The 15,989-nt window shown below is 38.3% G+C and overlaps 1 protein-coding gene across 2 annotated transcripts in view; it reads right to left on the bottom strand.

Moving 5' to 3' along the window:
* Positions 1-7,538: 7,538 nt before the first annotated feature.
* AP3S1 (adaptor related protein complex 3 subunit sigma 1) overlaps positions 7,539-15,989 on the bottom strand; it is a 46,021-nt gene continuing 37,570 nt past the window's right edge. Inside the window, exons 7-8 of one of the 2 annotated variants that reach the window (XR_015280711.1) lie at positions 10,536-10,623; positions 7,539-9,243 (exon numbers count right to left, since the gene is read on the bottom strand). The gene's annotated coding sequence lies outside the window, so the exon portion shown is untranslated. Of the gene's footprint in view, positions 9,244-10,535; positions 10,624-11,779; positions 14,418-15,989 lie in introns of those variants that run through there. The other variant, XM_086868490.1, reaches the window with a different exon arrangement.

The following is a 15,989-nucleotide window of genomic DNA, read 5'->3' as shown; positions in this document are numbered from 1 at the left end:
AGGAAAGCATTTTGAGGAAATGTGAAGAGATCCACAGAACAGTATGGAACACAATAAAGAAGTACACACAGCTGACATGAAAGCCACTAACCAGAATATGAGTAGAAGATGACAATTAAGGAGGCTGCATTTTTATAAGTTTGTTGGTTTGTTTTTTTTATAGCTGGTGAATACTATCAGTTGGGTTTGAAGTTTTGGCAGGCAGTCTATAGAACTGATAAACCAAGTCTTGCAACTGAGATTATATGGCAAGGAAACATCACATTTTCATCAGTCTGCTTAGCAAGAAAAAAACCCATTGGAACAATGCACTCTGGAATGAAGTTTTGGAAGAGAATTGTTGCAGTTTTAATAAAAAAAGAATGAGTGTATCCATGAAACTTTGTTCCAGAAACCATTTAACTTCTTCTTTTGTGAAGTTTAATGTTTTCTGATTATTACTGTACTTAAAAACAACTTGTAGAGGTATCAGCTTCTCTCCAAATATGCCAACATTTTCAGGCTTGCGTCCCGCCTGACTGCATGGAAGTGGTTAGTAGATTGATATTGCTTAACATGATAAATGGTGTAATTTTAAAAATCGTTAGCTCTTTTTATTATATATTTTACAACCTTTCAGATGCCCATTATTTTTCTGGGAGCTTCACTGAATTTAACCAGGAATGTAGTACTTGTCCCCCGAGTGCTTGTCATACTGAAATTTATCAGCTCTCTAGGAGGAATATCAAGTAAAACTTGAAAAATTGATGTATTGGGATACTGTAAACTTTTTCTCACCCATGGAGCTGGACCAGGGGATTTGGATCAAGGACCCATGTGTCTCTTCTCATTTCATCTGCTTTGGCTGCGAGGAGGGCTCTTGGATGGTATGCAAGCCTAAGATTGAAACAGCCAAGTACAGGAAATGCTTCACAAAGCTTACTTCAGCCCTAGAGCTGCAGAGGGAGCTGAAAGGGAAATAAGCAGAACCGTAGTGCATCTGGCTTCCTTTCCTATTAGGATAGGAGGATAGCAGAAGAGAAAGCCATGGCTGTTCCTGCTGGAAATAACCTCTTCATCTGCAGTAGGCTGGTGCCAGCCAGTCCAGCTGCCCAGAAGAGTGGGGCATGCCCAGTTTTTGTCAGGACTTCTGAAGCCTCTCTCCTGGGGCACATTGTGCACACCAGCCACTGATGGGCATTCAGTCCAGGACACAGAAGAGAGAGGTCCAGGACATCACAACTGACCCAAAGTTAACTCCCTGGAAATGCACATGCTTTGGGGACTTGGTACTGACAGCTTTGCTTCTTTAGGGTTACCATATCTGTAAATGTCAACTTAATCTTTCTTAGCCCATTTTCCTAAGAAATTGCTTAATTTTTCTGTGGTGGGAGTTAGCTTTGAAGAGAGCCCTATTATTGCACATCTACAGCAAGCCCTGCTGGCTCATCGTCATCAAAAAAACAAAAAAAAGTATATATATTTCACATTTCGAAATACTGTTTTAAATCTGTCCTCTTAGATTATAAACTGTTTGCCACATTTTGAGATGTGTCAGATTTTCAAAAATTACTGAGAAATTACTACAGTTATTCCCCCACACTCTTCTTCCTATTAAAATCTTCACTAAACCAGTCAGACCTGAGGATTACTGGTGGGAATTCCCATGCTGACAGAGACTTAAACACCCAAGACTCCAACAGATATAAAGCTGACACATCATTTTTATCCCCAGATTCCAGGTATCATATTTTGAAAGATAGACTTCTTGAAGAAGTTTACAAAACACTCCCTTCTTTATTGGTCCAACAAACCTGTGCTTCACTGCAGAACGTGGCTGTGTGTCAACTTGTGATCAAATTGGCCAGAGTTCTGTATATCCCTACAGACCCTAGACAGCCTGTTTTCCAGGGCCTCTTTCTGGCAGGCCTTTGGAGGAAATGTACTAAGGTTTGAGCCTGATTTATAAACAGAATAAAGCAGGTCTCCAGTTTAACCCCTTAGTATGTTCTTCTGGAATCTCAGAGTACCTGCTTAGAATTCTTGCTGTGGTGCACCTTGCAATCCCATTGCAGGTCTTCATTTATTCTTGCTAGGTTTGCTCTGACAAACCCTAAATCTCGCCTTATCTTATCTCCAAATGCTCTGATCCAATGAGACAATTAAAATAAAATCCCTCCTGAAGCCTGTGTGATTGGCTGGCAAGGAGTTACAATATTTTTGGCAAATCTTTACACTTGGTGACACGTGACCTATCTCAAGAAAACATGCATCATGGAAGAGGCTCAAAATAAATAAATTACAAAATATAACTCATAAATCATTTGTATGGATGTACCTGAGGAAGAAATGCACCCTGAGCTCTTGTACAAATCAGTTTTCTACAAAGAACGTGTCATAAAATAAGATGCAGAAATAGGACGTCCCTACTTACAATAGAATATGAATACATTTTTCACTTTAAATTAATGTGTGTAAAATAATAATGTTGCTAACTACTAGACACTGTCTTTGGTACAGAAAAGATCACAATAGAATAAAGGATATGGATGAGCCTTTTGGGTATTTCTTTATATTAAACAAACAAACAAAAAAAAACCCCAAGGAAATAACCCAAAACAAAACCCCCAAAAAGCAAACAAAGAAGAACCCTAATACAACACTTCAGTGCTTTTGTCTGTGTTGGAAAAGCTAGAGCTACAAAAGCAGGATTTTCTTTCAGGGTTAATGATATAGTAGATGCCATTGAGAACAACTGAGTAATAATAATAAAGTTGGGAAGTATTTCTGATCTTTGTTTTAGTAGGGTTGTGTGGGACTGCAGGCTGACCCATGCCAGCAACTCCTAAGTGTACTGTGGTGGTTTTTGAGATGATATGGAAAAAGTCTTAGGAGAGCACAGTCAGGATGCACCTCTGAGGAAGATGGCAGTAGTGACATGAAGATGAGTGAGGAGAAGACTCCAAGCTGATGGCAAAGTGAGGAGAAATGGTAGGAAGGCACAGGACCTAGAAGGCATCAGGCTATGGATGCTAAATCTGAACCAGAGTGCCTGTAGTTATTACAGGCCACATAGCTCTCAGGCCTGACTTAGAGCTAGCCTGAGAAATTCATGAGAAGGAATTAAAACAATTCTCAGAAACACTAAACAACCTTGCAGGTGTTGTTTTGCAGTCTTGTTTTCTCTTGCAGGAGAAGGCCGGGGGGGTGATGGGCCCCCCCTGACCAATGATGGTGATGTAGCACTTTGTTAACCAATAGGAGTTTCCTTTCTGTACTTTCCACGTATCTGTCTATAAGACAGGCCTGAAGCAATAAACTGAGGAATTCTCGTGTTGTGACTCCCTTGAGAGTCAGTGTCGTTCTTTAAAGCCGTTCCCAATTGGAACGACATCAGGCTACACCACTTGTTCCTTCAGGGGATAATTTCTGAATCATGGACCCAAACTGCAGGAATGCTAGCTTTATTATAAAGCCAAGATGAGGAACTTGTACCGGTATGATCAATCTAAACCATGAAATTATCAAATCTCTGTGAGGGATGTGTCACAAAAAGGAGCATCCCACTCTTTGTGTTTGGTACAAGGGTGACAGAAACAGTCTCTGTGCCAAAAAAAACCCAACCCACAACTGAGAATGACTGAAAACTAAGACAAGTTAAACCTGAGAATGTTTGGGTGCATGCAACATATGTTATTAGCCTGTTCTAGAAACAGACAGAATGACATTGATAAAATACACAATTGGGCTGCTAGCCACATTCTTCACTGAAATTAGCAAATCTAGTAGTGAGGTAAGGGAAGAGGGGAGCCTAGCAGGCAGATAAACCAAAACAAATACCATGGAAAAGGCAAGGACACCCTGGAAAAGTATTCAAAGCTTCAGGCCACGAGAAGCTCAATGCTAACACTGCAAAAGAGCAGGTTTTTGTAGTGCTAGCCACTCAAGAGGGGCCCCAAGATTCTTCCCTTCCCACCGCCTAGAAAGCCTTTGAGATGATCTGCTGCAGTGACTGGACCTCACATGCCAGAATTATTTGTTAAAGGGTTAGCTAGTGACTTCTGGTAAATTTATTATACACTCGGTAACTTGGAGAGAAAAAACTCTTGATGTCTTTCTGGTGAACTTTAGTCCTTAATACTCTTACCTCACAGTGGTTCCAAACTGGTTTCATTCACATCTTGAAGGAACTCTTTGGCTCACTATAATTCCTGTACTGCCCAGGTATCATACTGACCTGGAGTCATCTTAAATACCAGCACATCACTAAATCTCATTCACAGCCATCGTGCACCACCCTTGTCCTCACATCAGTCCACCTGCTTCTGGAGGGACCACTGCACACATCACAGATCACAGGACATGCACACATTTTCTCTTCCTGTCCCTTGCATTACGAATGGATTTTAAATTTCTTTCCCAGAGGGGTCACCTCTGACAGGAATGAAGGATGTATGATCCCAGCTACTATTTTAACCAGATTTTAAAATGGAACCCCACAAGATCCATGTCCCACCCCCTGAAGTTGACACTTCAGGAGAGATAAACCTCAAAGCCCATGAAAATGTCCAACATAACTATACCAGGATTATCATAGGCTCATTTATAAAAGAGAAGTTTTAAATAACTTTGTTCTGGGAACTCATGGGAAGCTATTGGAAGATTGTCAAGCAAGTTCAGCTTGTATTACCAAACCCACACCCATTTCATGCACATTTCAAATGATGTCCAGGATGAACAGTCTATTCTTTGTAATGTTTCCTTTTCTGAAGTAACAAACTCTCCTGGTTTTGATTACTCTCCTCAAGCACCTCCTCAATCCGTTGACTCATTTAATATTCCCTTGGTCCCTCATTGCATGACTTCTTCCCTCACCATGTGCACAAAATAATGTATGTGCCAGTAAAATGTGAACTCTGAAGTCTTCCTTTCTTTAACAGAACAAAGTGTTCTCTTTCCCCTTCAGTTGACTACTGTTCCATACTCTGCTTCAGCTGATGGCACCTTAGAGGTTATAAACAGATACTTCACAGGAAAGGTTTTTCCTGCTGTGGTTGATAGACAAAGATGAAGCTCAGCATAGAGAGTACACATCAGCAGCAACTACTCATCTCAAGGTAGTTTATAACTACCCTGAACCAAGGTAGTTTATAAATACCCTGAGGGTATTCTTCCATAAATTAAGACAAAATGCAGAAGAAAGAGCAACAAGGAAAGTGAAAGTACTAAAACACAGAATGATTTTGAAAGGAATTGTGAAAGGCAAGAAAATAATTCCAGGGTTGTCAAAAAATGACACCAGCACTGGCCTTCTATTGCAGCAAATTTTTGGAAACCACTGTTCAGAGTTACATTACACATCTTTTGCTGATTCCCCTTTCTGAACCTTGGTCAGATCAGAGATAACACATTTCAAAGTAAAGATGACACACAACATGTAATTGGGATACCCCTATATCACACAGATTACATTAAAACATATTCAGCAAAGATTTCCCCCAAGTATTGTGCAGGTGAAGGCTGAGACAAACAGATATCTGTGTGCTGAACAAAGAGATATCTGTGACCAGTTTCTTAAAGCTGGATACAAACAAGAATACATTAGAACCCAAACCTTTACAATAATCTGTCCAACTTAATTTCAAAATACATGGAAATCTCAAATGTTGACCCCTATCATCTTGACTGCATTTAGACTTAGGAAGCACAAAGGGAAAATGCAGATCTCATCTCAACATCTTTCTGCAATTCTCTGGATCATAATCCCTGGCCAATGCTGTCATAGAAATAAAAAAGAGAGTGGGTGGCTCCTAGTCCAGAAATTATATAGAGAGCAATGCAATTAATTTGGTATCATATGGGTGCAGAGTATTTAACCACTACTTCTCTGGGCCAGGAAGACATTGTTAAGTGTAAAAAGCAATATAGAGCACAGTGGACAATCCACCTTACAAAGAAAGAGCACTGCCCCTTCTATTACCTCTTCTGTAGCTGCTTCTCCTGGTACAAGTCTTCTTTTCCCTTGGTAATTAACTTTCCCTTAAATAATTCTGTTTGAATGGTAATGCACACCAAGTTACTGTCACCATAATGGCTGCTCACACCATTCTCAGTCTCTTTATTTCCCTCTGATCACATTCTGTATATTATGGGGTTAATCCCCTTGCTAGAGAATCTTCTACAACAAGAAGTAGTTTTTCAAAAGAATATTAGGGGAAATATCCCAAACAAACTTTTTGAACCTAAGGCAGCTATTCAGGACTCCACCTCAAAATCAGAACTACTGCATACAGTCACTTTCTGTGGATTTTATGTGTCGAACTGACAATATTTTCTAAGAAAATATTTCAAAGTTTAGTTAACACATTTATATTTATAAAAAGTGCAAGTGAGCCAAAGCCCTGGCAATATGCCACTTTTGTTACACTGCTTAATCATTCTTTTCCTTCTCTCACATAATAGACACTTCACTTGCATAAAACGTACTTTATTGTATCATAAAAAGGCAGTCAGGGATTGCTTCAAAAATCTTAATGATTCCTTGCTGTGGGTATGTAGCAGAAATAATGAAGCTTGGAGTGTATCCCAAGAATTATCTCAGTACTCTTCCCAAATTCATTGTGTCAACCCTAAAACAAAGTGATGTGATCATAGTAGGCAAGAGCTAAAGACTTTACCATGGGGAATGTTAACTTCATTTAAACATCATGACTGTCCTCATGAAGCTGCAAACAAGCTCTTTTGCCTAACAACTGTGTTTATTGATATCTCTGTTGCCATGCTGTATCTCCAAGTACCATCAGAGAGGATCAGTTCAGGAAGATTCCCCACTAGCCCAGAAGCTCAGGGCTCAATGAGACAATGAACCACTGTATAGGGAAGATAGGGCCAAGCTGAAAGTTCTCCTAGGAGAGACATCTTCCACTTCTGCATCCATTAGTTTTCCTTGCCTGAACTCTCATTAGAGTGGTGCTTATATATCCAGTACTGTAGTGGAACTCACAATTTTTATCATCCACGATGTGAAATACTACTTACCAGCAGTCTGAAGAAAATGGGTCACAGACTCCAAAAGGAGCCTATTGCCTCATGTACCACCTAACCTGCCTCACATGCAGAAATCTGAGGGCACTGCTCATGACTGGTGTAGTGGTTTGCCACGCAAACACTTGCCATTGCCATGACTGCTGTGCCAAAAAAGGGCTTTCCTGAATTTGCAGAAGGGGAAAGAGGTCATGTGGTGGGGACTAAGTGACAGGTTTGGAACTGGAAAGAAGTGTGATATGAAGGCATGTAGAAGTATGAATGTTACAGGTAAAAGGAAGGTGTCCATGTGTCTCTAACTGAAGAATGTCATATATATTGCCAGCTAAAGGAGCATACATTTCTAATAATCCCTGTTTAAAAGTTTGGCATCATGCTGCTCTGAGTATATCCACATTATTACTATTCTGCTATCTGACACTGAACTAGACTTCAGGATACCTTCACAAAATGCCACAACTTATGCACATGCTTTTTTTCAAAAGAAAACACTGGATGTGAATATACACAGTTGGTTAGGACAGTTAGAGATTCTTTTATTCTATATTGTAAATTCTGCTAGCAATGTTATTTCATTTGCAATTATGAAAAAAGATGCAGACAAGCTGCACAACAACACTTCTGGAATTTTTAAATTAAAAGCAAGAATTCCAGGAATGGTCCAAATAATCAGAGAACTGGAACAATAGTGTTCCAAAAGGAGGGGCGGAAAAAAAGAAGGGAAATTCTGAATGATTGATCCCTTATTTGCATTACATGATGTAATGTCTGTAGAAAGACTGTTGCCTCATAACCAAAAAAATAAATTATTAGAGGTCGAATGTTACAGCTTTTACACTGAATGCTTCATGCAAACATACTTCTCTTTAGTTAACCTAGAAAGTTTTCATGGTTGTTTACAAAAGAATCTAACCTCTTCTATGTAAAATTGATCGCCACAGCAAAATGACTGCAGTATGAGAAAATGGGTAGAGCTAAGTAAGTATCTTACCACAGAGAAAGGACCAGTCCCTATAATAGCCCCAGGAATCAGATCTCGACCATAAAATTCACTGGAACCATCTGGTGAAATGAAGAAAAGCTGTGCAAGTGCACAGCTTGCTGAGGTCCACAAAAACAGGTAAGCACGAAATAATCAGTAACAGAGACTGTAAGTACCAAAATAATACTAGGGGTTTGCATCCAGCATGCTGATATCACAGTTTTTTTTTCTTCTCCTCTGAGTTTTTTTTTTTTTTATTCTGTTGTTTCTTTACCTACTCTTCAAAAGCCTGTCACAACCGAGGTGGCATGCTCAAGGCTGCATCCTTTGCTTTACTCTTGCCCACTGCAGACAGAAGTTCACAGGAACAGCTATTAGCTAGAACACCTACCCAGGCAAATAATGCTACATGGCAGAGGTAGAATATGTGTATATCTTGAGCAAAACACAGGAAACACTAATTTTGGTGAGAAATATTAAAGTGATACTTCTGACTTAATATAGAGAAAAACACTTCAAAAGTTTAAAAAAATGATAAAAAAATTCAAGACTATAATTTCCAAGTTGTTTAAATTTTGAAATGTGTTTTAAATTGTTCACATCTTAATTCTATACAGTCATATTATAATTTTTAATATGAATTAAAATATGAAATATGAAATAATATTATGAAATAGTGAACAATTGAATAATGACTACCACTTCTTACCCTCTGTAATTAATTTACTGAATAAAGTTTAATATACTTATTTGTAAAATATCTAGAGTACTTCTAATAAAATAATTTTTAACAGATATATAATAAAATGATACTTAATGAAACTTAAATGAAATTAAACTTAAAATATACATAAACCACTACAACTATTTTAAAAAGGCACAAAAAAATCTACAAAGCTCTGAATTTGAAGTGAAGCATTTAGAATTCAGCAAAGACCCTTCAACTAAAGTGAAAAGAAGAATATATAGAAATGCTGGAACTTTTTCACCAGTTGGATTTTTTGCTGCAGCCAGCTCTGTGCTTTCTGGGCATGTGATATATGCACATACACAGAATGTCTCTGTGAGAGTTCTGGTATGTCAGCAAATCTTCAGCTCTGTGGAAGGTGCAATTTCATCTTACACATCTCTAGTGACAGCACTGGTTTTAAAACTTCCTGTCCTTCTTCAGTCTTGACTGTTTATTCCTGCCTTCATGCAGCTGCTCACCCCCTCCTGTGCTGAGGCAATGTTATGGTCTGTGAGAGCAAAGGAAAAGAATATAAACCATCCCCCAGCCCCCAGCCCCAACCTCTTAAAAAAGAACTAGAGTGTAAAAGGAGAAGCAATGATGAAATGATAATTTCCTCCTTTTCATCCATATTTAGTGAATTATTTGCATCTCTAAATTCCATGTAAAGATTGTCAATGCCTGTGCAGTATCATTTTCTGAGTGATAATCTAGCATGAAACTCTTCCCAGTTAAAATCTAGATCTTCAAGGGCTGGCAAGCCGGACCAAACTCTGGGTTAGCATAACAAAACTGTTTCTTATAATGAATACTGGGATAAAGCCAAATTACTGCAAGTGATATGACTTTGCCTTCTAAACTTTGTGTTTAGACTGCTGATTTAATGAACTAATAACTTGCATGGGGCCTACACCCTCCTCTTGTCAGCACTGGCTGAAGAAGGCACTCATCTTGTTATAGTATAAAAACAAAGAAAGCTTTTGGAGGAGCAAATGGGAATCATCTTTTTCTGAACCACATCAATATTACAATTTCTTCTGAGGCCAGGAAAATCACAAGAAAATACTATCCTCCACCTCTGAGGTTTTTGACTAGAAAGTGCAGAAGGAATCCCACATAATTTATTGATTCTTAACTCTTACAGAGCCTCCAACGAGTACTTCATGTCAAAGAGGTTTACAAAGTCCTAAGATTTCTAAGGCAAAGGTAATAAACTTAGAACTGAGTTCTCCTCAGACTCTTTCTCAAACGAAGAAATGTGGCACAATGGTGTAATGGTATGTATAATGGATGGGTCCTTAATTTTCAATTCAAGTCACTGTAAGATAAAAAACTTTATCCAATGCAGACATAAGAGAGAATAGAAAATGTAAACCATCTGCATGTGAAAAAAAGGTAAAGGATTTATGGAATGGTTGGGAAGGCTCCTGCACAATGTACAGTCCATAGCAAGCTTTTATTTTTGACTGAGAACAGGATATACTGAAAGAGCCACTGACTCCTTGCCAGTACATGGTAAGAAAAACAGAGTAGCTGGCAGAGGCACAATGCTGACTTTACCACATGTTTAGAGACACTCGATCCAAAAAAAAAAAAAAAAAAAATTTTAGCATTTTACCACTTTAGCATTTATCATGCTAGAATGTTTAACAGAGAAACCTTTAACCTAGTGTTTGTTCCCTTTAAATAAACTGGCTGCATGCCCAAACTTCTCAGAAATATTATACAGTATATAGTGCCTAGGAGCATCCAAAAAGACCTGTCATTTGACTCTCTACATATTAAATGGTTGTTACTTACAATGGACAGCACAGGGTAGATGAAGATTTAGAAGACATCTGAAAACTGGTCCGGTAAAATGCCTGATGTACTCATCAGGTTCATTCAGCTGTAATACCAGGAAAGACATGAGATCTCTTTGGGTTCAGGGATCCTGTGGTTAATTTATCTGAGTTAGAAAGTGAGAGTAAGACCACAATCGTGAGTTTGCAGACAGGGAATCTTGGGAATGGAGAGCTTTGGGGAGAAAGCACAGACCAAAATTTATGTTCTGTTGTCATTATTCAGTAACCAATAAAGCCAAACCCATCAAAACACAGCTAAGCTACACAGCTGTAGGGCACAGCCAGTTTCACTGGCCAGTAACCCTTTTGTATGCTCAGAGGTCAGGGAAAGGCAGAGATAATGTTTGAGGATGCATTGGCATGCTCCAGGTCCTATAAAAAACTGAGAAGCAGCACAAGGTTGTCTTGAATTACACTTTCACACTTTCTACACTGCATCTGTCTCTGCAACTCATCTCAGGAGCCCCTTTTCACTTCTGCTTTGTCTTGGGGCTTATCTGTCATAGCCTTTCACTTTTCAAGGATTGCTAAGGCTGAGTCCTCCCAAGACAGGAGAAGAGAGGCAGGAGACTAGCACAAGCAGTCAACACAGAATCTCAGATTGATGAGCAATCTGCAATCCATCATGCATGAATGATGGGACCTAGCAGGAGAATTTATAAAGGAGTGATGTCATGTGTGATAAAATTTATCCAGCTCTGAAGAACTTTTTGTGACTTTTTGAGACAGAGCCCTTCTCCAGGCAGGTAAGGCAAGGTAATAATGAGGAGGAACAATAACTAATGGCTACAAAAAAATTCTGAAAAATAATGACTAGAAGCAACAGTTAGAGGCTACTAAAACTGCAAACTACTACAGGCTTTTAAAAAGGCACAATGGACATACACAATACACAATGGATGATTCATTAATTTGTTAAAGACAAATGGACCTTTTGTATTCCATACTAGAAGAAAGAGAATAAAACAGAGGAGTTGAAGAATAGAAAAAAAAAATCAGATTTTTTCACCTGCACAAAGTAGTAAGCTTTGCTGTAGGCATTCAGAGAGTGAATCAAGCATCTCAGCTGAAACAGGTAGATGCTTGATTCTCTTTACAATAAATAGGTAGATAGGTACATAATTCTCCAGAATTTTTAATCTCTTTGAAAACAAAGGTATGCCTATTAAGTAACTTTGTCATCCAAAAAAAGCAAGCAACTGAATCAGAAACATATTTTATTTGTAACAGTTGTACCAGCAATTAGTAAAAGTTATTCTGTGAGCTGCAAGAAAAGCACATACAATTTTGGATCTTTCAAGTTAGTTATTTTTATGGTTCCATTACACGGCATTTACTTGTATGGAATAGCTTATACTTTCAGATCCAGTTAAAACAGATACTTTCCAAAGCATACAGTCTTGGTTCTTGAGACTTTAATATAATTGGCCTAGGCACATGAAGAAAGCTATCCCAATGTGATCAAGATGAAAAGACCTCTGTAGAGAAATTAAATTACAGCACTTACAGTGATACAGATTACATAAGATGTAACGAGTCAAGGTTTAAATCCGAGTAAGAAATATTGGAAAGGACTTAAAATAAACCACTGCCTTATATGAGGATACATAGTGAAAGAAAAATTACATATAATGGAAGGAAATAAATTCATAAAAGAAGCTGGATTAGTATTTCTGTAAGGGTTAAAGCACACTTTTTCCTAGATATGTTCACAATATATGCAATGTGCTTATGACATGACAACTCCTATAAACACTATGTATTAGAATATTTTTAAAAACTACTTCATGTACTTGTGTTTATTTGTTAGAACATAGTTCACATGGCGGGGTGAAGGAAACAAATATAACTTTTCAATCCCTAAATACATTTATCCAATTCTAAATAATATGTCTTTTGGAAAGCCAGATAGATCTGGTTGCTCTATTAAACAGAGCAAAAATTTAAAGAAGAGAACCTGTAGAGCTCAACTTTAGCTCTTTATACATCACATCATTAAGACTAAGGAAATAAGAGCAGACACTGCATCCATTTACTAACTTAGAGATGAACCCGTCAGCTCTACAACATGAGAGGGCAGCTGGGTGGTATTCATGCTAAACTTCATATCCACTGAATTTCTGAGTTTCCTTACTACAATCATTACATGTCATCCAGATGTCTCAAATAGCTAAAGCCATGCTTACCAATGCTAAATGGCAGATACACTAAAATTATCAGCGTATCTAAGAAAGCTTTTTCAGTTTCTCCTTCTCATCTTTGAATCTGTTGATCCATTTCAGTCTGTGTGATAAAACCAGACATTTCAAAGAATTTTAACTATTCATGTAGTTCTGTATCTACAGAGAAAGCAAATTAAATCCAGTATTCTTGCTGAGAGAACTGCTCTACACCATTCCCTTTGGCATGGTGTGGCAGGCCATCCATCCCATGTGCTTTTGGCTGTCCCCTGGGCACCTGGCATTGCCTGGCTCATTAGCATGTTCTCAACTGTAGCCAGTGTTTGTCCCTTCAGGGTGAACACAGAGGGTGGGAAAAGAGACAAGAATATAGAGGCAAGTGGCGAAATGGAAGCACAGAAAGATCTCAAGTTACTGAGACACACATCTCCTGGGACACTGGAAGGGAAACTGGCTTGGTGTTGGGTGTCAGACTGCATGGTTTTGGAGGAAATCAGGCTTCACTAGTCCTTCTGCTCATGGAATAGCTTGTCTTTCCTTCTGGTTTACTTACCATGTCTCAGCAAGCACATGGAACATTGCTATTCTAATAGCAATTTCAGATCTTTTAGGAACTGCATTCTCATAAAGGTTCTCTATTTCCTGAGATTAAATTGTCGTGGGATATTGCTGCTTGAAAGTAATGCTTGACTAAAGCTGGCTGGATAAGAATGGGTGATATTCCAGTTCCAGGAAACAATACACGTGTCCCACTGTGTGGAAAGTAGGAGCAGAATACATTTTAAAAATCCAAATAAGGAAGGTTTCAGCTGAAAAAAGTTCCTACATGGCAACATGTAGGTGCCTTACCACTCCTAAAAATCCCCAGAGATATTATTCTCCCTTTTGCAGACTTATTCACTTATTTCTATTTAACAGGAAAACTGAGAATATCATACACTAGGTCTGCATTTCTTTTTCAACTGGAATAATTTGTTTTAGATTTAATCCTATTAATTTAGGACTAGAAATATTAGTACACCTTTACCCTTCTCAAAATATAATGTACTATTCATATGACGCTCCTAATAATGTTTTGTTTGCCTTTGCAACTGTCAGTTGGCTTGACAAGGGACCAAACCCCAGGTTAGGATGCTTAGTGAACCCTAAAAAGCCCCAGGCCAGTAGGGGCTTCAGAGTATGCAGAATCTTCAGGAGTCACCTGTCCTGCTGACATATACGTTGCCACCTTTCCACTGAGTGGTTAACAAGGTTAACCGGATGCCATAATGTGCTCAGGAAGACACATCCACCCAGACACTGATTGTTGTGCTTTTTTTTAACACTTAATCCTTGTTTCTTTTCTCAGCACCCCCTAGTGATTCCATGCACTCCATGATCCCATCCTTTCCATGTCTTGCGTTGCTTGGGTGGATAGATTCTCAGAAGCCTAGCTCTTTAAATCCACTGGAGAAGAAGCTGGGCCATGAAATCCAGGTAGCAGAAAGACACTCCAATCCCCTTTTACTGTTTTAAATCTTGTTTGACTATTTCTTTCTGACGTCTTGAAGGCAATCCAAAGTAAGCAGGTAGATGGAGAGCTGCAATTCCTTAAGACAGAGCCTATATCATTAGTTCATTCATCTACAGCTGGGCAGATTACAGGCAGGGATTTTTATCTGTGTAAAGAAAGAACTTTAACTTAGATTGCTTCTAAGAGCTTTTCTGTTTGCAAACAGATTTCTAACTAGAAAAAAGAACACCATAAGCAGAGGTCCAAAGTTATTTCATGAACCTTGGTTTAGGACAGTAGTAGTTAGGTGTTTTAAACATGGTCTAGTGGACCTTCTTGTCTTTGCAAACACAGCCATATTGTGAACCATTTAGGAATGTTAGGATTTTGTGGTTTGATATGGTATGTGGTTTCAAAATGATGCTGAGCTTGTCATTGAGGTTGACCCTGGAGAAACAGACTTGTTTAGATCACTCTGCCAGTCCTTGCTAATTTTTGCACTCTTTAGAGGAGTTTGTGCAAACTGTAGTATCAAACAGGCTTCCAGAACTACAGAGGTCCCAAAAGAATACAAAAGAGTACAAAAATGCATGGAGCAACACTGGCAAATTTGATCACAGGGTTCAGCCCCTCATCTTACTTTCAGGACATTTTATGAAACTTGCTTAAACCTTTAGTCCCATTAAAAAAAACTCAGTCAAATAAAGCTGCCCTGTCTTCAAAGCAAGATCTAGCTTCAGTTTCCATTGTTCTGGTCACAGATCTATGCACAGAGGTACAAGGGCGTCAAGGAAGCTGGTTTGATCAGTACTGCTTGGTCTCAGAAATGCAAATTGTAGGTTTATTGGTTTCTTTCCCAGTGTGCAGCTATACACACTGATTGTTTCCACTAATTCTGAGTGCAGTCCCAAACAAAAAGTTCAACTCTGTTAAAACTAGCGTGACTTTTTTTGAAAAACACATTCTCTATGGTAAGAGCTCTGGATTTCCTGATCCTGTTTCCTGGTGCTTAAGACTAAGGAAAAAAAAAACTCCAGATGCTATAAGCCTGGCTTCTAACCTCTCCCTACAACCTTCATAACTTAAATGAAATGGGAGGGAAATGAAGAATTATATAAAGATAAAATGCTTCTTATAAACAAATAATGGGCATCTATAAACATAGGCATATTTCTCCCATATAACATTAAGTGCCACTTAAAACAGAATTTTCCCTACCTTCTGAAAGTATTAGATTTTTGTTTTTGCACCATACAGTAAACTAAAATGTCCATCTTCTATTACTTTGAGATATCACATATTGAGGGGGAAAAAAATAATCTTTTATAGTGGTTTTGATATAAAGTAGATGAATGTGTTGGATATTGCATGTTTTCAGACAGAAAAAAACTAAGCAAATAAGGTCAAATTTTTTGTGGTTGAACCCATGAAGTAAATACAGAACATATTTTGTTTGTTTGGGTCTTGAGGGAACAAGCTGTTTTTATGTACTCATATTAAAACAAGCACTGTAATGTATTGCATTTCAAAATCACATATTTATATAATAGGGAATGTACTCACATCCAACATGATCTGTCTCAATTACAGAAACTGGAAACAATTCTGAAAAGTGAAAACTTGTACAAACACACCTTTGTTTTCTATCAGCTGACATACAAAGGAGGAAAAAAACCTGCACTATAGGCCTGAAGTAAACCTCCGTATCATTAGGATTCAATTGTGAAAAGCTGTTTAC

This window comes from Cyanistes caeruleus, chromosome Z, assembly GCF_971803275.1.
Source record: "Cyanistes caeruleus chromosome Z, bCyaCae1.hap1.1, whole genome shotgun sequence".
Taxonomy (NCBI): domain Eukaryota; kingdom Metazoa; phylum Chordata; class Aves; order Passeriformes; family Paridae; genus Cyanistes; species Cyanistes caeruleus.
Note: the sequence above shows the minus strand (reverse complement) of the source record. Positions and strands in the feature narration are given on the sequence as shown.